The following is a 20,915-nucleotide window of genomic DNA, read 5'->3' as shown; positions in this document are numbered from 1 at the left end:
ACGAGACCGATGCTCTAGAAGATTCCCCTTTTATTTCATTGATGTCGTGGGATTAGATTGTTTGTCGCATTCATCATCGCATCATGCACATCATCTGCATTACATCGGCACCCCGTTGCCGCCAGTTTTCAAAACTTGCATCCATTAGTAGTTGCTGGTTCTCTCCATTATTGTCGTTGACCGTTTCGAGACAAACCACACACACGCGCGCCCGCGACATCGATAAAATATTGTTTCTAAAGGTGTTCGAAAAATATTCTCGGATTGGGTGGAAACTTGGCGTGCGGTCTCTCTATAATGTAGGCGGCCCCTACCAATTTTTGTCGCAATCGGAGCTCGTTTGATGCCCGTACCCTTATTATATAGCGGCACTATAGCCTTTTTCATTTTTGGACATTCGGTGTTTTAAAACTCTGTCGCCGGGTGCCCGTTTCCGTCTCATCTCTGCCTAGCCTCTGTAACATAGCCACCTAGCTATAGGGCGCAACCGAGACCGTTTGATCACGACCGTGTGGTTGAAATCGGATGCAAAATCTGCTAACCCTAGCCCCCTTTCCATATATAAAAACCCCTACCCTGCCTATTTGGGCACCCCCTCCTCTCTTCGTGATCCGGACAGGCGCCACCACAGCCTCTCCCACCTCCTCTCTCCTCGAGCCGGTGAGGCCCGCGAGGCCCAGATCGAGCCCTCCTAGGCCTAGATCCACCGCCACCGCGCTCGAAGGCAGCTCCTGCGGGCAGAGCCCCCAAGCCGAAGCTCTCTCCTCCCGCGATCTACCCCGGGCCGCAGCTCCTCCCGCCGCCGGATCTCTTCCCCGCCGTCGGATTGCGCCTCGATGGAGCCCCGCCACCGGCCGGAGCCTGCAACCCAGCTACCGCCGCCCTTTCCCACCGGAAGCCACCGCACCCACGCTTCCGATGCAGAGGACCAGCCACCGCCATGTTCCGTTCGCTCGCGCCGCCCCGCTCCAGATCCGCCGGCCCCGTGGTCGGATCCATCGCCGGGTAACCCATCCCCGCCTCCTCTCCGCCCTAGCCTCGCCTCCGAGGCTCATCGTCGCCGGCCCCCGCCATGGCCTTGCCCCGCTCATGCTCAGCGCAGGAGCAACGAGGAGGACGACACTCCTTTGCCCGAGGGCCACGAGCGAGCTCCTTGCCTCCTGCGGCCCACCCCACGAGCCGGCCCAACTCTAACTTCGGCCCGCCTCTCCACCAAACCGGCCCGATAGCCCATGGGCGAGCATCCCTATTCCTCGCCCCAAGTGGCGTATTATATTTTGCGCTTTCCACTGTAGGCCCATTTGCTGTAGAATTCGGCCTGTGTAGTTTCTTTTAGGACCTCCGAATTTATTAATTTTAGAAAAAACGTGATTTTAAAACTCCCGTAGTTTTTAAACCGCGCGTCGGATCGCGACAAGTTATATATGTTAAACATGTAGATTTTTGCGTAGAATAATATTTTACAACTCTCATGCACATTTAAAACTGTTTTACGTGCTATTTGCATCGGTTTGCGTGTTGACATGTTAGAAATGGTTTAGTTCGTAGTTACTTAATCGTAGCTCCGTTAGAGATGAGCCATATATGTAAATGGAATACAAATATGAGTAGAATCATGTGACCACTTTTTTTTGCCATTTAACAAGCTTAAAATGTAATTAGGACAAATCTGGACAGATTTCAAAGCTAACGCGTGGGGTCATTCCGGTGATGCTATATGTCGTTTCCGGCCTCATTTAAAATGCCTAGATAGGTAGATTATTTGTGCTTCACTCCTTGTCATGTTTAACAACAATTAATATTGCCGTGTAAATAAATGGGAGTGAACTAAATAATTAAATGTGGGGGTCCGTCAATATGCAACTCGTTGCATATTGTGCTTCACTTAATGTGTAGCGTTTGACTGTTGTGAATTGTCATGCCCCGCCTTGCATATTTGAAACTAATCATGCATCATATGTGAATTACATCATGTCGTGCATGTGCCGTGGTGAATATCATGTGTTGATTCTTGTTTCCGGTTTGCTTCGTCTCGATAGAGTTCCGCAAGCGTGTCGGAATGTGAGGACCCCGTTCGACTACGTCGGTTCGTCTGCTTCACGGAGTCGTTCTTCTTCCAAGCAGGATCTCAGGCAGGATGAACGCTTCCCTAGATATCATTACTATCAATGCCATGCTAGATGTATCGTTTCTTTCATTATGTCTCGTTGCCTACCACCTGTTGAATGTCAGCCTCTCAAGATTTCCATGAAACCTTCAACCTTTCTACAACCTAGCAAACCACTGATTGGCTATGTTATCGCTTGTTTAACCATATGTTAGTATTGCTAGTTGCAGGTGTAATTGCTTCCATGTGATAACATGGGTTCTTTGTTATATCACCATATAATTGTTAAGTAATTTAATGCACCTACACACTTGGTAAAAGGTGGAAGGCTCGTCTTTCTAGCCTGGTGTTTTGTTCCACCTTTGCCGCCTTAGTTTCGGCTACTGGTGTTATATTCCATATTTGAGCGCTCCTAACACGATCGAGGTTGTTATGGTGACCCCCTTGATAATTTGTTTTAGTCTAAAACTAGTCCGGCAAGACCCAACTTTGGTACTACATTTGCCTAATAACTAATGAACCACATAACGAGTAATTAACAAGAGGAAACTTAATCGACCCCCGGGCCAGTGCTCCTCATGAGTGTTGGTCCAACCTGTCAACCGCCAGTGGCTACCAGGGGCAACTTTGTGTTTGGACTACCCGAAGTTTGGACAATCCATCATGTCCTGAGAACGAGATACGTGGCTCCTATCGGGATCGTCGACACGTAGGGCGGCCTTGCTGGTCTTGTTTTACCATTTACGAAATATCTTGTGCATCGGGATTCTGGTGATGCTTTGGCTAATCTCACAGTTGAGCTTTTCCACTAAGGAGTCTGATGAGATCACGAGTTTCATGATCGAGAATTTCTATGCGGCTTGTGGCAATGTCTGATGGACAAGTTGGAGCACCCCTGTAGGGTTAAATCTTACGGAAAGCCGTGCGAGCGGTTATGTGGCAACCTGGAAACTTTGTTTAACATCCGGTTCTAGATAACTCGAAGTTAAATTAATTAAAACTTGCCAACTGAGTGCGTAACCGTGACTGTCTCTTTCGTGAGCTCCTTCTTTGATCGAGGAGATGGTGGGGTTATGTATGACGTGAGTAGGTGTTCAGGATCATTCATTTGATCATCATTAGACACGTCCGTATGCGTAGATCACCCCCCTCTTATTCTTGTACTCTTAAGTTCCCCACCTCAAATAAATGCTTAGTCGCTTGCTGCAGCCTCACCACTTAACCATACCTCACCCATTAAGCTTTTCTAGTCTTGATACCTTCGGAAATGAGATTGCCGAGTCCCATGTGGCTCACACATTACTACAACACCAGTTGCAGGTACATGTAAAGAGTTACTTTGACGTGAGCGCGCTGGTTCTGATATTTGGAGTTTCTACTTCTTCTTCTTCATCGATCTATGATGGGTTCCATGCTGGCAGCTGATACGTCTCCGCCGTATCTACTTTTCTGAACTCTTTTGCCCTTGTTTTGGACTTTAATTTGCATGATTTGAATGGAACTAACCCGGACTAACGCTGTTTTCAGCAGAATTGCCATGGTGTTGTTTTTGCGCAGAAATAAAAGTTCTCCGAATGACCTAAAAATCTATGGAATTTTTTTCTCAGATTTATGAAAAATACTGGCGCAAGAATCAGCGGAGGGAGTGGAGCCGTGAGCCCACAAGCTCACGAGGCGCGCCCCCCTGGCCGTGCCTGGCAGGCTTGTGGAGCCCATGACGCTCCACCGCCTCTCAATCCAGCTCTATATAGTCCGTTTCGTTGAAAAAAAATCAAGGAGAAGAGTTCATCGCGTTTTACGATACGGAGGCACCGCCACCTCCTGTGCTTCATCTGGAGGGCAGATCTGGAGTCAGTTCTGGGATCCGGAGAGGGGAGATCGTCGCCATCGTCATCATCAACCTTCCTTCATCGCCAATTCCATGATGCTCTTCACCGTTCGTGAGTAATCTCATCGTAGGCTTGCTGGACGGTGATGGGTTGGATGAGATCTATCATGTAATCGAGTTAGTTTTGACGGGGATTGATCCCTAGTATCCACTATGTTCTGAGATTGATGTTGCTACTACTTTGCCATTCTTAATGCTTGTCACTAGGGCCCGAGTGCCATGATTTCAGATCTGAACCTATTATGTTGTCGCCAATATATGTGTCTTTTGGATCCTATCTTGCAAGTTGTAGTCACCTACTATGTGTTATGACCCGGCAACCCCGGAATGACAATAGCCAGAACCACTCCCGGAGATGACCATAGTATGAGGAGTTCATATTCACCAAGTGTTAATGCGTTGGTCCGATTATTTATTAAAAGGAGAACCTTAATATCCCGTAGTTTCCATTAGGACCCCGCTGCCACGGGAGGGATGGACAATAGATTTCATACAAGTTCTTTTCCCTAAGCACGTATGACTACATACGAAATACATGCCTACATTAGAATGACGAACGGGACCTAGTTACTTATCTCTCCGTGTTATAACTGTTGCATGATGAATCACATCCGGCATAATTATCCATCACCGATCCAATGCCTACGAGTTTTTCCTACTGGTCCTTGCTACGTAACTTTGCCGCTACTGCTGTCACTGCTACTACTGTTACTCTGTTGCTACTGGTGTTACTTTGCTGCTACTGGTTACTGTTGCTACTGCTGCTATCATACTACCTTGCTACTGATACTTTGCCGCAGACACTAAATCTTTCAGGTGTGGTTGAATTGACAACTCAACTGCTAATATTTGAGAATATTCTTTCGCTTCCCAGGAGTCGAATCAATAAATTTGGGTTGAATACTCTACCCTCGAAAACTGTTGCAATCCCCTATACTTGTGGGTTATCAAGACAATTTTCTGGCGCCGTTGCTGAGGAAGCACAACTATATTCTGTAAGTCACTTGGGATATACGTCTGCTGGTCACTATGAGGAATCCGATAGATCCAAGAACTAAAGTCTTGCCCTCAACTACGAGGATAGGTAAGGAACTGCCATCTAGCTCTGCATTTGATTCACCTTCAGTTATGCGTAAGTTTGCGACATCACCTCCTGCTGGAAATCTTGATATGTCGCCTGTGCTTGATGATGCTACTTCTGCTACCTATGATGCTTATGATGATGCTATGCTTGATACTGCTTGGCCTGATGATGCCATGCTTGATACTGCTTTTCCACTAGGTGCATTCCTTGATGCACAAATTGCTACAGTTGCTTCTAGATGTGATGATACCTCTGAAACTGCTGATACTATTGAAGTAGAACCTGCTATTTTGCCTGCTAGAACTAGCTCTCCTAGAAATGAATTGCCTGATATGCGTGAGCGTTGAGAAATTACTGCTCAAGTGGAAAGAAAAATCTCTGAACGCTAGGATGAAATACGACCCGAAGTTTGCTACTTCGCCTATCTTTGTGACCGATAAGGATTATGAATTCTCTGTCGACCCTGAGTTAATCACTCTGGTCGAATCTGATCCTTTTCACGGTTATGAGTGTGAAACTCTTGTAGCCCATCTTACCAAACTGCACGATATAGCCACCCTATTCACTAGTGAGGAAAAGATCCGCCACTACTATATCCTCAAGCTGTTTCCTTTCTCGCTAAAGGATGATGCTAAGACTTGGTTCACTTCTCTTGCTCCTGGTTGTGTGCGTAGCCCCCAGGATATGGTCTACTACTTCTCTGAAAAATATTTCCCTGCCCATAAGAAGCAAGCTGCCTTGCAGGAAATATACAAGTTTGCTCAAGCTGAAGAAGAGAGTCTCCCACAAGCTTGGGGGAGGCTCGTCCAGCTGCTAAATGCTTTGCCTGATCACCCTCTTGAGAAGAATGAAATATTTGATATCTTCTATAGTGGACTTAACGATGCTTCTAAAGACCACCTAGATAGTTATGCTGGTTGTGTTTTTAGGGAACGAACCATAGAACAAGCTGAGATTCTATTGAATAACATCTTGTGCAATGAGAATGCTTGGACTATTCCCGAACCACCTCCTAAGCCAACTCCGAAGAAAAGAGGTATTCTATGCCTCAGACCTGAAGATATGTAAGAAGCTAAGAAATCTATGCGAGAGAAAGGCATTAAATCTGAAGATGTCAAAAATCTACCACCTATCGAAGAGATCCATGGTCTTGATAACCTGATACAGGTAGTAGAAGTAAATTCTCTGCGTAGGTTTGATGAGAGTGATATTCCTTTTGATAAACCTGCTAGCTTATGCCTGGATGAATTTGATAACTTTGTTGCCAAACAACAGAGTTTCAATGATTATGTTAGCAGACAATTGGAACAGAATGCTCGTATGCTTAGTCATTTAAGTGCTTGTGTGGACAGAGATGTCAATGATCTTAAGATCCTAAGTAAACATGCCTCTATGGTTACTACTCAGGTAGAACAAGTACTTAAAGCTCAAAATGACTTGCTCAATGAGTTGAACGACAATTCTGTCAGAGTCGTCACTAGAGGCGGTAGAATGACTCAGGAACCTTTGTATCCTGAGGGTCATCCTAAGAGAATTGAACAAGATTCTCAAGGAGTTAGCACTAATGCACCTAGTCATCCTAGGAAGAAGAAGAAAGATGATATGGATTTGCACGCTAGCAACCCTGTTGCTGCTACACCTGAAAGTCCAAACGATGCCTCTGTTTCTGATGCTGAAACACAATCTGGTGATGAACATGAACCTAATGATAATATCAATAGTGATGTTCATGAAGATGATCAACCTAGCAGTGATAAGGATGTAGAGATTGAACATGCTGATCTTGATAACCCACGACCTTACACTAAGAGATACGATAAGAATGACTTCACTGCTAGGAAGCATGGTAAAGAAAGGGAACCATGGGTTCGGAAACCCATGCCCTTTCCCCCAAACCATCCAAGAAAAAGGATGATGATGATTTTGAGCGATTTGTTGAAATGATTAGACCTGTCTTTCTGCAAATGCGTTTGACAGATATGCTCAAAATGTCTCCGTATGCTAAGTACATGAATGATATTGTGACTAATAAGAGTAGGATACCTGAGGTTGAGATTTCCACCATGCTCGCTAATTATACCTTCAAGGGTGGAACTCCTAAGAAACTAGGTGATCCCGGTGTGCCCACCATACCTTGCTCCATTAAAGGTAACTACGTTAGAACTGCTTTATGCGACCTTGGAACCGGTGTTAGTGTTATGCCTCTCTCTCTTTATTGTAGACTTGAACTGGATAAGTTGACACCCACTGAAATCTCTCTACAAATGGCCGGCAAATCAACTGCTTTCCCTATAGGCATTTGCGAGGATGTGCCTGTTGTGGTTGCTAATGTCACTATCTTAACATACTTTGTTATCTTGGATATTCCCGAGGATGATGCCATGGCGGTCATCCTCGGAAGACCCTTTTTAAACACTGCATGGGCTGTTATAGATTGCAACAAAGGCAATGTCACTTTCTGAAGAAACAATATCGAGTACATTGCATCAATGCTCTCGAAAAAACTTCATCGATTCTTATTGGGAGCTTTGAATGCCCTATACCTCGTGTCAAGATGAAGTATGATTTGCTTGTTGGGGAGATACACATCCCCATTGAGGTGACCTAGTGACTATTCGAAAATTCTCTGTTCTCTTTTGCGATTCGAAAAGGTTTGTCGAGGAGACCTGACCAACCTCATTGTCGGATTTCTTTCGATGACCATGAGATTGATGAATCGAGGAGTCACAAACCTCTATTCCAAGCTTTCACCTTCGGTTGCTTAGAAGAAAAATGATAGGTTTTGTTTAGTTTTCCCTGTTTTCTGTTTTCCCGTCCGGTAGAACAGTACCCCGAAAATAAAAGTTCTCCGAACGCCGTGAAAATCAAGTATGATTTTTTCTGGCATTTTTGAAAAATATAGAGACAAAGAGCTTGTCTGGGGGCTGCACCAGTGGGCCACAAGCCCTGGAGGCGCGGGCACCCCCCTGGTCGCGCCTACCTGGTTTGTGGGGCCCACGTGCACCCCCTCCACTCATTCTAGCTCCCATCTGCTTCTCCTACCTCCAGAAAAATCGTTTCGCAGCTCAAACCCGTGTTCTTGCTTTTCTTGCTGGGATTTTCGATCTCTTTGCTCAAAGCACCATTCTTCGAACTGTTTTAGGGAAATTACTCCTTGGTAAGTGACTCCTCCATTGGTCCAATTATTTTTGCTCTGGTGCCTTATACTTCGCGTATTTTTGCTGCCTTGGTGACCATGTTCTTGAGCTTTACATGCTAATTCTGGCTGGTCCCAAGTAGTTTTGATGCGTAATATGGCCTGTAGACACTTGTGAGAGTAGTTGCTACGAGTTTCGTTGAGCCTTGTTCACTTTTCCATAGAATCACTAAAAATTTCAGAAATTTTCAAAGATAGAAAAGGGAAAAGATGAGGAGGTTCTTAAGAGGCTCTTCAAGCCATGACCCCAAGGATGATGGAAGTGAGAAGAAGCCCAAGTATCTGGTCCCTCGAGTCGTAGAATTTCGAGCGTGCGAGTGGCCAAGCGACGTTTTCTTACGCGCCGCTAGACTTTATTAGGACTTTTATCACTTGGTGGAAACCACAGGCCTTACCACCTCCGTTGAAGATAAGTGTGCGCAATACCTCCTCCTCACTAATATCTTCGTACAAAGCTTTAACTTCTATCCAAGGAAGAATCCTCCTATGGTTGAGTTCAAACTTTATGATATCCCCCAGCGCATGTCACTCCAAGATTTTTGCAATGTTTGCAAAGTACACTACGTTGGGGATATTCATGAACCTCGTCCAAGGGACTTGGAAGCTTTCATTGATACAATTGTTGTAGGAGAGGAGAGAGGAGTGTCTTGTGCTAGAGCTGCTAGCATTCATTTTCCCGAGCTTAGGTATTTCTCATTATTTGTGGGAAAATGTTTGATTGGCCGGGGGAAAGCTGGGTCACTTAGTTCCCCAGATCTTGCGGTCTTGCGCAAAGCCCTTTATAATGATAAAACCTATAGCTTGGGCTCTATAGTAGCTCAACGGTTGAACACGAACCGTTCTAAGGGCATTGTCTATGGAGGTATCTATGCTACTCGTCTTTCTAGACACTTTGAGATACCTATTAGACTGGAAGAGGAAGAATATATTCTTCTTCTCCAGAGATATCTAGATTACGATAGCATGGTTCGCCATGACTTGCTTGATAGAGATATAAATAGAAGGATGATTTATAACCTGGTGTTTAGTGAGGATACTCGTGAGACTATTACTTTGCCTGCTCCTTCTTTGTTCAATCTTCATGCAGGCAGGTACATTATTATGCCCTCGGACATCTACGAATATTGGGGCTTAGCCCAACCACAGGTGCCCGTGCCTGAGCCACCAGTAGAGTACCAGACGCTAGTTTATCAGTAGGAGCCTGAGGAGCTCACATAGCAGTGGCATCCTCAGTCCACTCTGGAGTATCCTGGAGCTGGTTATTTCCCTCCTTGGGAGTAGACCAACTTAGGCCAAAAGCCTAAGCTTGGGGGAGTACGTGTTTCTCACCGAGTTTACATTCTTGCTTATGCTTTCACTTTGTTCGTCGGTGTTCACACTTTGCCACTGTATCATCCATGCTTTTTTATTTCTTTTTCGCGTTTTCTTTTCGTGTGTTTGTCTAGTTTGAGAAAATCCCAAAAAGATTTTCCTTTGCTTCTTTTTGCTTGTTGGGAGATTTCCCGTGTAAATAGTTTTCTTTTTCTTTGGGTCAAGGTAGAAGACCATGGTTACAATGTTTAATGGCTCTCGCATGCATACCTGTTTAGCTGTCAAAGAGCCAGATTCCAGCATAGTCCAATGCACGAGCACTCTTATTATTGTTCGCATCATTCGGTCGTGCAAGTGAAAGCAAATAATGACGATATGTGATGAAGTGACTGAGCCTGGAAAAGCTGGTATGAACTCGATCTATTTTGTTTTTGTAAATATGACTAGCTCATCATGCCTGATTCAACTTTGTTGTGAGGGAAACATGTTTGCAATGACAACTTAGAGATCATAGTTGCTTATGCCATCCTTACTTAGCTAGGAGCTTATAATGGTTTGTCTTGGATGCCCACATGAATTTTGAGATGACTATGTTGTCGTATGATAGGATGGTATCCTCCTTTGAATGATTCAAGTGGCTTGACTTGGCGCATGTTCACGCATGTAGTTGAAACAAAATCAACATAGCCTCTATGATGTTCATGTTCATGGTGATTTATGTCCTACTCATGCTTGCACTCAATGTTAGTTATTCTCAATGCATTTTGAAGACTGTTGTCGCTCTCTAGTTGGTCGCTTCCCAGTCTTTTGCTAGCCTTCACTTGTACTAAGCGGGAATACTTCTTGTGCATCCACTTCCATAAACCAAAGTTGTTCCATATGAGTCCACCATACCTACCTATATGCGGTATCTACCTGTCATTCCAAGGAAATTTGCATGTGCCACTCTCTAAATCTTCAAGAAATAATCTGTTTTGCATGCCCGAACCGCTCATGTGGTGACAGGGGGCTATCAGTATCTTCCATGCTAGGCGTGTTATCCTCGATATGTGTTTATTCACTATCATTCACGAGAAAGGGGCCGGTAATTGGAATGCCCAGTTCCATGCTCAAATCGAAAAGATAATTGCAAAGAAAACTCCCCCAGGATTGGTGTTGGTATGGACGGCACCCGAGGATTCGGCTAGTCGTGGAGTGTGATTGGTCGGTGGTGGGGGAGTCAAAACTTTACTTTTCTGTTTGGGAACCGCCTATAGCATGTGTAGCGTGGAAGATGGTGAGAACTCTTAGTCATTGCGTTGACAATGAAAGCATGCCACCCAAAATTATTATCTCTGTTTTCAAAGCTTGAGCTCTGGCACCTCTGCAAACCAATGCTTCCCTCTGTGACGGGCCTATCTATTTATGTTCCTGTTGAGTCATCCTCCTCTTATAAAAGCACCAATTAGAGAGCACCTTCATTTTTATGCTTTGCTTTTAACTGTGTTGAGTATGACTGTGACTGGATCTTCTTTGCCTTGAATTACAATGTTCAGTCAGCCCTTGGTCTTTGAAGGTGCTTTGCATTTATGTTTTGCGGTCTCAGAAAGATCTAGCGAGATACCATATGTTCGTACTGCTTCACGATTGTTTTGGTTGTAGTGTTGACGTTTGTGACTTATTATTATTTGCTCGCTAGTTGATTATGCCATTGATATGAGTTTACCGTGAGACCCAGATGTCATTTGCTTATGTGGTTTGCTTGTGATCTTGCTGAAATTCTGGTTATGGTTAGACATAGTTGCAACAACAAGATCAAACAGAGTTCTTCAAAGTTTTTCTTTTGTCTCTTTCAGTTTGTCAACTGAATTGCTTGAGGACAAGCAAGGCTTTAAGCTTGGGGGAGTTGACACGTCTCCCTCGTATCTACTTTTCCGAACTCTTTTGCCCTTGTTTTGTACTCTAATTTGCATGATTTGAATGGAACTAACCCGGACTAATGCTGTTTTCAGCAGAATTGCCATGGTGTTGTTTTTGCGCAGAAATAAAAGTTCTCGGAATGACCTGAAAATTTACGGAGAATTTTTCTGGGATTTATGAAAAATACTGGCGCAAGAATCAGCGGAGGGAGTGGAGCCGTGAGCCCACAAGCCCACCAGGCGCGGGCCCCTCTGGCCGCACCTGGCAGGCTTGTGGAGCCCACGATGCTCCACCGCCTCTTAATCCAGCTCTATATAGTCCGTTTCGTCCGGAAAAAAATCAAGGAGAAGAGTTCATCGCGTTTTACGTTATGAAGGCGCCGCCAACTCCTGTTCTTCGTCTGGAGGGCAGATCTGGAGTCCGTTCTAGGCTTCGTAGAGAGTAGATCGTCGCCATCGTCATCATCAACCTTCCTTCATCACCAATTCCATGATGCTCTTCACCGTTCGTGAGTAATCTCATCGTAGGCTTGCTAGACGGTGATGGGTTGGATGAGATCTATCATGTAATCGAGTTAGTTTTGACGGGGATTGATCCCTAGTATCCACTATGTTCTGAGATTGATGTTGCTACTACTTTGCCATGCTTAATGCTTGTCACTAGGGCCCGAGTGGCATGGTTTTAGATCTGAACCTATTATGTTGTCGCCAATATATGTGTGTTTTAGATCCTATCTTGCAAGTTTTAGTCACCTACTATGTGTTATGACCTGGCAAGCCCGGAGTGACAATAGCCGGAACCACTCCCGGAGATGACCATAGTATGAGGAGGTCATGTATTCACCAAGTGTTAATGCGTTCGTCCGGTTCTTTATTAAAAGGAGAACCTTAATATCCCGTAGTTTCCATTAGGACCCCACTGCCATGGGAGGGATGGACAATAGATGTCATGCAAGTTCTTTTCCCTAAGCACGTATGACTACATACGGAATACATGCCTACATTAGATTGATGAACGGGAGCTAGTTACTTATCTCTCCGTGTTATAACTGTTGCATGATGAATGACATCCGGCATAATCATCCATCACCGATCCCATGCCTACGAGTTTTTCCTACTGGTCCTTGCTACATTACTTTGCCGCTACTGCTGTCACTGCTGCTACTGTTACTCTGTTGCTACTGCTGTTACTTTGCTGCTACTGGTTACTGTTACTACTGCTGCTATCATACTACCTTGCTACTGATACTTTGCTGTAGACACTAAATCTTTCAGGTGTGGTTGAATTGAAAACTCAACTGCTAATACTTGAGAATATTCTTTCGCTTCCCCTTGAGTCGAATCTATAAATTTGGGTTGAATACTCTACCCTTGAAAACTGTTGCGATCCCCTATACTTGTGGGTTATCAGCAGCCTGGGATAGCAAGGATGGACGTCATTCTTTTATCATTTGTTTTCGTCCATAGACGGACCCCGCTCTTCTTCCTGACAATTGTATGTATTGTACTGACGTGACTCTGATGTAGCGTGTGGCGAGTGTAAGCCAGATCCTTATACTCATCTTTTCAGTACATGTACTTGTAACGATATCCATTCTTACGAAACGACGAGATGTTTTTCTAGCCCTGTCGAGGCCCTCGTGCTAAAATATGGATAGGACCGCATCTTGGGTGTTACAGGCTTATCGGCATCCATGTTTGAATGATCGCAACGTGATGGCTCATCCTCTTTGATACTAATAGCATCCATGTTTGAATGACCTCCTTGGTTTCAGCTCATCCTCTTGGGTGGCTTTTAAATCACCCACCAATGAGGCAGGGCACCCATGTTTGGGCGATCGCAACATGGCGACTTGTCTTCTTGGGCGTCCTTAAATCTTTTCGCCAATGAGGCAATAGCCCCCGGGACCGGCTTAACTTTACTATAATGACCCGGGTTTATTGAATTATTCAGCACGGTTGAATCTGCCGAGCCGAGTCTCTGTAGCCCCCGAGTCTTAAGTCGACTCAAGGAGGCGGCTTGAGAGTCTCCATACTTGAATGTGACATAACCGGCATAAGGTTCATGGCTGAATGATGGAATTTGTCCAAATTGGAGATGACGTAGTGAGCTCACGATCTTTGTGATGCTCATCATATGTCTTTGGCAAATATCATGGCCAAATAGAGTGTATAGGCCTTTTGACCCGTGCTTAGTTCTCCCTGGGCCACTTTCCTTTTCCTTTGCTGTTGTAATGCCCAGAGTGTAACTTGCCATATTTGGAACCTTCTTGTATGTGGGTCCATCTTGTCATTGCCATGTGAGATCTATGCATGTGTTATTTCATGTGATGTTACTTTGTCTCCCCTTTGCATTCATGCATTCATTCCATTCATGCCTTCTTGTGTTTGTTGTTGTGTGGTTCCATGGATGTGATAGGTGATGATGATATGTGATGTGATGTGGAATGGTATTTGAAAGTGGGTTTCAACTATGCTATATTTCAAATAGGTTTCAACCCCCCCCCTTCTGTATTTCTCAAGCTCTAGTTTTACTTGCTCTGTCCCTGATTCAAAAATGTTTATATTTCAAAGTGATTTGTGGTGAATGTGGTGCTAGGTTTATTGTGATTTTAAACTTTGTTTAAGTGGGGTAAATATTCACAAAACAGGTTATTCAAATTCTGTTTTTGTAAATATTTAAGTGCACCAAAAATTCCTTTTTCATTTTATTTAATTAGGTCATAATTCCCTTGTGACCAGGGGCATTTTTGTTTTATTTTAGAGTCAACAGTGTGGCATGTGTATTTATTTTTGTCTTTGTTTTGTTTTAAATAGAAAAACCCGAGTGGGTTTTTATTTCTCTTACCTAGCACATCCAAGTGGGCTTCCTCCCCTTGGCTGGCCCAACTTACCTCCTCGCGCGCAGCCCACTCCCTTCCCTCTCATGTAGATGCCGTCTCCCTCCTCCCTCCTTCCATCAGTTTCGTCAGAGAGAGAGAGAGAGCAAGGCAGAGAGGTCGATGTCGTTGCTCACGCATGTCGAGGCGGCCTCCCTCGCCCTCTATATAACCCTTGGCGTTCGGGCAGTGGGCTAGGGTTCCCTCGCAGAGCCGCCACCTCCTTCCTCTTCGTCCTCCCTCTCCCCAGATCGCTAGTAGACGGGCCGAGTTCCTCCTCCACCATGGCCGGTCCATGAGGAGCTCGTCGCCGTCGTTGCCGTGCATTTCCGTCCTCTCCGAGCAGCCCAGGACCACGGGGACCTCAAGGGGGTCCGTTCCCGCACCTAGCCGTCGACGATCGCCCGTGCTTCCCTACATCGATGACAGCCTTCTTCCGCTCCGACGACCACCCCTGCTTCCCCTTCTTCCACGACATCCCCTGCTTCCTCTCCGGCAGGCGTGTCCTCCTCGTCCAGTGGGTGAGCAGATGCCTCCTCCCCCTTCCCCGGTAGTAGATCGCCTGTAGGAGCCGTAGCATCGCCGCCGTGCTTTCTCTGTCGCCGGCGCTGCCGCGTGCTCGTGGAGCAGTAGATGTAGTGCATCTCGTGGCGAGTTAAGTGATGGAATGGAACCGTGATTGTCCCCTCTTCCTCCAAGCGACGAGCCCGTGCTCGAGTTGTAGTAAATCACCGGCGGTGAGCCTCCCCTGTTCCGGCCACCATCGGGCAGAATAGATCTAGAGGGGGTTGCTCAAAAGAGCAGAGCCCCCCTCTCTGTTAACACTCGATAGCACAGCGTAGTGGTAGGTGGTGTTTTGTGCAGCGTTTGATCGTGGGTTCGAAACCCAGTGGCGCCCCTTTTTGTGGATTTTGTGGCACAGTAGCGCATGGGTAGGCTTATCCTGTATACTCCCTTTGTTCTGTCGAGCAAGAGCAGTTAGCCCAGTGGTTTGTTGCTGTGTGTCCCCCAAGCCCCCTTTTATTATTTTTTGTCATTTCCTTTTGCTGTTTCATATTGCTTGTTAGTTTGGTTGCTATAGCTTGCTTGGGCATCTCTATATTTTTTTCCTAAGGACCTAAACCAGTAGGTTTCACCTTGGTTTAGTTAGTATGTGTGTGTGTAGGAGTTAGTGATGGATGAGTATGTGTGTAGTAGGGTGGTGATGCTAGTGTATATGTGAGTGCAAGCTTGCATGTGCATGTGTGCATGTGTGTGTGCTTGTGCATATGAGCACTAGTGCATGCGTGAGGTGTGTGCTTGTGTGGTGCAAGCACCCAAGTGCTTGTGTTGATGTAGATGTGATCATGCATGTGTGAGTGTGAGCTCACTAGCTTGGGGAGTTGTGTGTGTATGTGCATGTGTGTGTGTGACACCCACATGCCCAAGGCATGGTTTGCCTTATTGAGCACTTGGTGCAAGTATGTTTGTGTGTGTGCTAGTGGTAGTTGATGTGAGTGTAAGTAAGTGTGTGTGTTTTAAAATAGCATGTGTAGGTGCTAGTTTATGTATGCTTGATGTATGTGTGTGTGGTGGTGTGGTGGTGTGCTAAGGCACTTGAACATGAGGTCTACCCCTCATGTGCACCATTGGAGTGATGAGAGCGTGCAAGTGCATGTGTAGGTGATGAACTAGTGTGCAACACATGTGATATGGCACTATTTGAGACTATGTGATTCCATGTAGATTTTCATCTTAGCTTTGTGCCTATTTGTTCTATGCAAGTACCTAGGTATTATATATGTTTTTGGGGTAGAATTATCCCAGGAATCCATTGGTGGAATCAGATTTCCCTTTGGAACACTTTCTGGAGATGTCATTTTTCTGTTATGGTCTATGTTTAGAGCTTGGTGCCATGTGATGTGATGAGCCCAAGAGGATGATTCCTTGTTGTGGCAGTAGTGGGTGAACCCCTCCACAGCATGGTGGTTTTGTTTTATGCTTAGGAGTTTGTATGTGCAAGTTGTGCTTTGTCAAAGTAGGCATGTCGCTGAAATTGTCAGTTTAGTAAAAATCTGTGATTTTGACCAAGTCTGAGAAACTGCTGTTATTTTCTTCCCTTGTAGTTGTGGTTACAAAAGTTCATGTGTTGGGAATCAGCCCTTGCAATCAACTAGAGAGTTTTAGCTTTTGTGTTTGTCTATATCTTTGTCAATTTTCATTCTCTTTCACTTTCTGTAGATATTGTTCTGGGGGCTGTCAAAATGCTTGAGAGCATAAACAGTTGGTGAGAATCTCAGATTTTCACTAAGTCCCTGGAATCTGTTATTTTTGGCCAAGTTAGCACTTGTAGATCTTTCTGTGTGTAACTCCTTTGTATTATATTTTTGCTCATGCTTGTAGAGATTTTGAATAGCTTTAGCCACATATCTTGTTTGGCACATTTGGGTGGCTGTAGGTGCTTTGCATGTAGCTCTCAAACTGCTATGATGTTGTTTAGGACAAAATGCATAGTTTTGTAGTTTTGAAGCTTGTGAGTGCATAGTTGGTGGTGTGGTGAGTTTATTTGCTCCACCCCACTTATACTTGTTTGTTTGATCATGTGGCAACCTGGGAATACCAGAAGTATGCCATTGGAGAGTGCTTGTGATAGATTTGATGCGTAGGACTCCATTTCTTGTTTCGTAGTTTACGGTTGAATCGTTGCTCCCTTCTCAACGTTCTTTATATGTTTTTGCATCGTTTTCGTGTGATGCACCTATTCATGTCATCTGCATGCATGTCAAGATAGCTTAGAGTGAAGTTCTATACATAAGTTTGTCTTTTCTTCTCATGCATATGCAAGTCACTAGAATAGAGATGCATGCTACATTCTCATCTCATGCATCATGTGTTTGTGGCATTATGTTTTGTTGTTGTTCATTGGATGTTGTTTATATTGGGTAGCACCGGGATTGGAGAGCGAGTACATGGATTCGGGAGAGTACGTGCAGGACGAACAAGAGCAGTTCCAAGCCGAAGACATCACAGGCAAGATGACCATGACCTTGATACCGTCTCTAGCTTTGTTATGCCTAGATTCACGTTTCCTTCGTCATATGCTCGCTGCCTACCACTGCAATAATTGCCTCCTGATATTGCCATGAAACCCAAACACTTTCCCCTCCTAGCTAATATTGAATGGCTAAGTAGGCTTGCTCAGCTTCTAATGTTAGCGTTGCTAGTTGCAGGTGCAATTCTCTCATGTGATAACATGAGTTTTGAAATCATTATGCTTAAATCTGTATTTAATTAATGCACCTATATACTTGGTAAATGACTGAAGGCCTAGCCTTTGCCGGGTGTTTTGTTCCGTTATTGCCACCTTAGTTTCCGGCTACCGGTGTTTGATTCCATAACTGATAGCTCCTAACACGTTCGGGGTTGTTATGGGGACCCCCTTGATAAATCGTGTAGTGTTAAGACTTGTCCGGCAGGACCCAACATTGGTTTTAATTTGCTAATCAACTAATAATAATTTGCATAGGGAATAGCTAGCCCGAGGAATTAATCAACACCCCGGGCCAGTGCTCCTCGTGTGTGTTGGTCCAAACTGGTTTGCCTGCGGGGCCACCACAAGGAAACTTGATGTTTGGTTCTCGTATATAGTTCCATCCGTCGTGTCCTGAGACTGAGATACGCGGCTCTTATCGGGGTCGTCGACACGACGGGAGGTCCTGCTAGTCTTGTCTTACCTTAGCGATATATCTTGCGTATAGGAATCCCGGTGAAGCTTTGGTTCTCCCCAGAGTTGAGGTTTTCCCCTAAGAAATCCGACGAGATCACGAGATTCGTGATAGAGGATTACTTTGCGGCCCGTGACCATTTGTGATGGACTAGTTGGAGCACACCTGCAGGGTTTAATCTTTCGGAAAGCCGTGCCCGCGGTTATGTGGCAACTTGGAATATTTGTTAACATCCGGTTATAGGTAACTTGAACTTAATCTAATAAAATTTCCAACCATGTGCTTAATCGTGACTGTCCCCTTCGAAGACCTCTCTTTGATCAGGAACACGGTGGGGTTATGTTTGATGTAAGTAGGTGTTCAGGATCACTTAGTGATCAGCTAGTCTTCGACCGCTAGCGTAGACCACCACATCTATAACTTGTTCTTCATAAGTTAGCCACCATAAATGCTTAGGATGCTGCAACCTAAACACTGAACCTTCCTCACCTAATAACTTGACTAGTTTCGGTACCGAGGTCATAGATTGTTGAGTCCCCGTGGCTCACATATTACTTCAACACCCCAACAGGTACAGGTACGCCTGACACAGGTGATCCCGATGGCATGCAGCTGGCATGGCAGTACGATGAGGAGAACGACCGCCTGTACGTGAACTATCCAGAAGACTGAGGCTGTGGTCGTGATCGTGGGCAAGCATGCGGGATAGCATAGCCTTTTCTTATGTTATGTAGTCCGTTCTTAGATGCGCTTAGATGCGCATCTTAGTCGTGAACAAACGCTTAGATGCGCTTCTTTCCATTTTTGGGGCCTCGTTCCCTACATCGGAAAGGACCGCATCTTAGTCGTTACAGCTGCTTGCTTTGAATTGCTGACTCAATGATGGCCGGCTCAATTTGTAGCTTCACCAGGGATGCTTCATTGACAAACTCTCTTGTTACTATTGATATGCTCAAGTAGATAGTATTGGCCAATGTATCTACCCATTGAGCAATCCGGCGCAAGTAGGAGTTGGTCCATGTTTTGATGACGTTGTGTAAGACATGAATGCCATTTTTTCTTTGCTCCAATGTTGTTGGGGAAGACGGGCCGTAGAGGCGGCTTGCATGCGTCCGTTGGGCCACTCATATAGGCGAGGACCGCACCGATATGTTGATGGAGAACATACCATGGGGAGGATGACTTGCACGTGTCTGTTGGGCGGCTCGTAGAGGCGAGCACTGCACCGGTATGTTGATGTTTATTGGACCGTTGGGACGACTGCTTGTGCGTGTCTGTTGGGCGGCTCGTACATGCGAGCACTGCACCGGCGGGTTGACTTGAATGCAAGAGTTGTCTGGTGATTCGGCACAGACTCGAGAATCGGTCACGACATTGTAAGCCGTCTTAGTCGTGCGGACGTGAGAGTTGGCCGCGTCCTTGTAACCCGTCCTGGTAGCGTAGGCGTGACAGTTGGCCACATCTTTGTAAGCATTCTTGGTTGCGCGGACGTGAGATTTGTCCGCGTCATTGTAAGCCAGCATGGACAGCGAGTCAGCCACATCGGGTTGATGTAGATCGTACTGCGGGGGCGGCAGTTTGCATGTTTCCGTTGAAAGATGTGGCATGGACGGATGTTGGCGCGTGATAATATTTGTGTGAGCTCCATATGCACAGCATTACACCACTTTTGTAGTGAGCACTTTGTCTCGCGCAGAAATTTTTTTACGAACAAAGTAATTGTTCTCAAAAATAAAAATTATACTGATAGAATAAATGAGATGGATAGCACCTGGTATTTTTTACGGATGAGCTTCAGAAAGTCTTCTCACATATTTTATATAGACCAGGCCGCGGGGGCAGCGTCTCAAGCGCGTCCGTTGTGCGACTCAGATGAGCAGGCGTGACACGGGTGGAATGACATAGATCGGACCGCAGGGGTGGCGGCTCACGCATTGACGTGTTGATGTAGACGCGAGAGTCGGCTGCGGCTTTGAAAACCGGTGCAGATGCAAGTCGGCCACGTTGTTGTACCCTAGTGTGAAAGCAAGAGGCAGCAGCGGCGCTGTAGATGTCGACGGGCCCCGTTCGCTCAATATACACCACCATTGTAGTGACAAATTATCCTGCATAAAATATATACTGATAAAATATATAGAATTGTTTTTGAATGAAATATATATAATTGTTCTTAGACGCCATACTATATGTCAGACTAATTGTATTTCGATGATTTAATATGTACTGATAAAATATATAGAATGGATATCATCTGATGTATTTTGTCAAAATTTATCGATCACGGGATTGATGATCTTTATGATGAGGTGGAGGCGCGAGGCGACTCGTCGCGCGGCGACTGAGGGCACAACGGCTCAAGGCGAGGCGACTCGTTGCACGGCGACGGTGGACGACCACGCGACGACTCAAAACGCGGCGGAGCGGGGCGACTCGGTCGCACGGCGGCAGCGGATGGTGACGTGGCGGAGCGGGACGACTCGGTCGCGCGGCGACGGCGGATGGTGATGCGGCTTCTTAAAACGCGACGGTGCAGGGCATAGCAGGCGAGCGCGTGTGGCGGAGTGGGCCCTTGTAGCGGTGGCAGGTGCAGCTATAGCTGGTCGAGGCCGGCAGTGGCAGGGTGAGTGTTGGAAGCCCACTGTCAGACAACACAAGACGCCCAGCGATGCCCAACAGCCATGACCGCTTCTCGAGGGCGCCGCGCTCTACGCGTGCACGACGACCAGCTCTCGCACACACGGCATGCTCGGGCCATGACTCTTGGTCACGATCTCCCTCACCCCCTTGTCCATCTGCTGTATAAATAGCCGCAACATATGAGAATACAAGTGTGCAGTGTTCTGTAATC

This window comes from Hordeum vulgare, chromosome 1H (assembly GCF_904849725.1).
Source record: "Hordeum vulgare subsp. vulgare chromosome 1H, MorexV3_pseudomolecules_assembly, whole genome shotgun sequence".
NCBI classification, from domain to species: Eukaryota; Viridiplantae; Streptophyta; class Magnoliopsida; order Poales; family Poaceae; genus Hordeum; species Hordeum vulgare.
The sequence above is the reverse complement of the archived record's forward strand: the minus strand, read 5'-3'. Positions refer to the sequence as shown.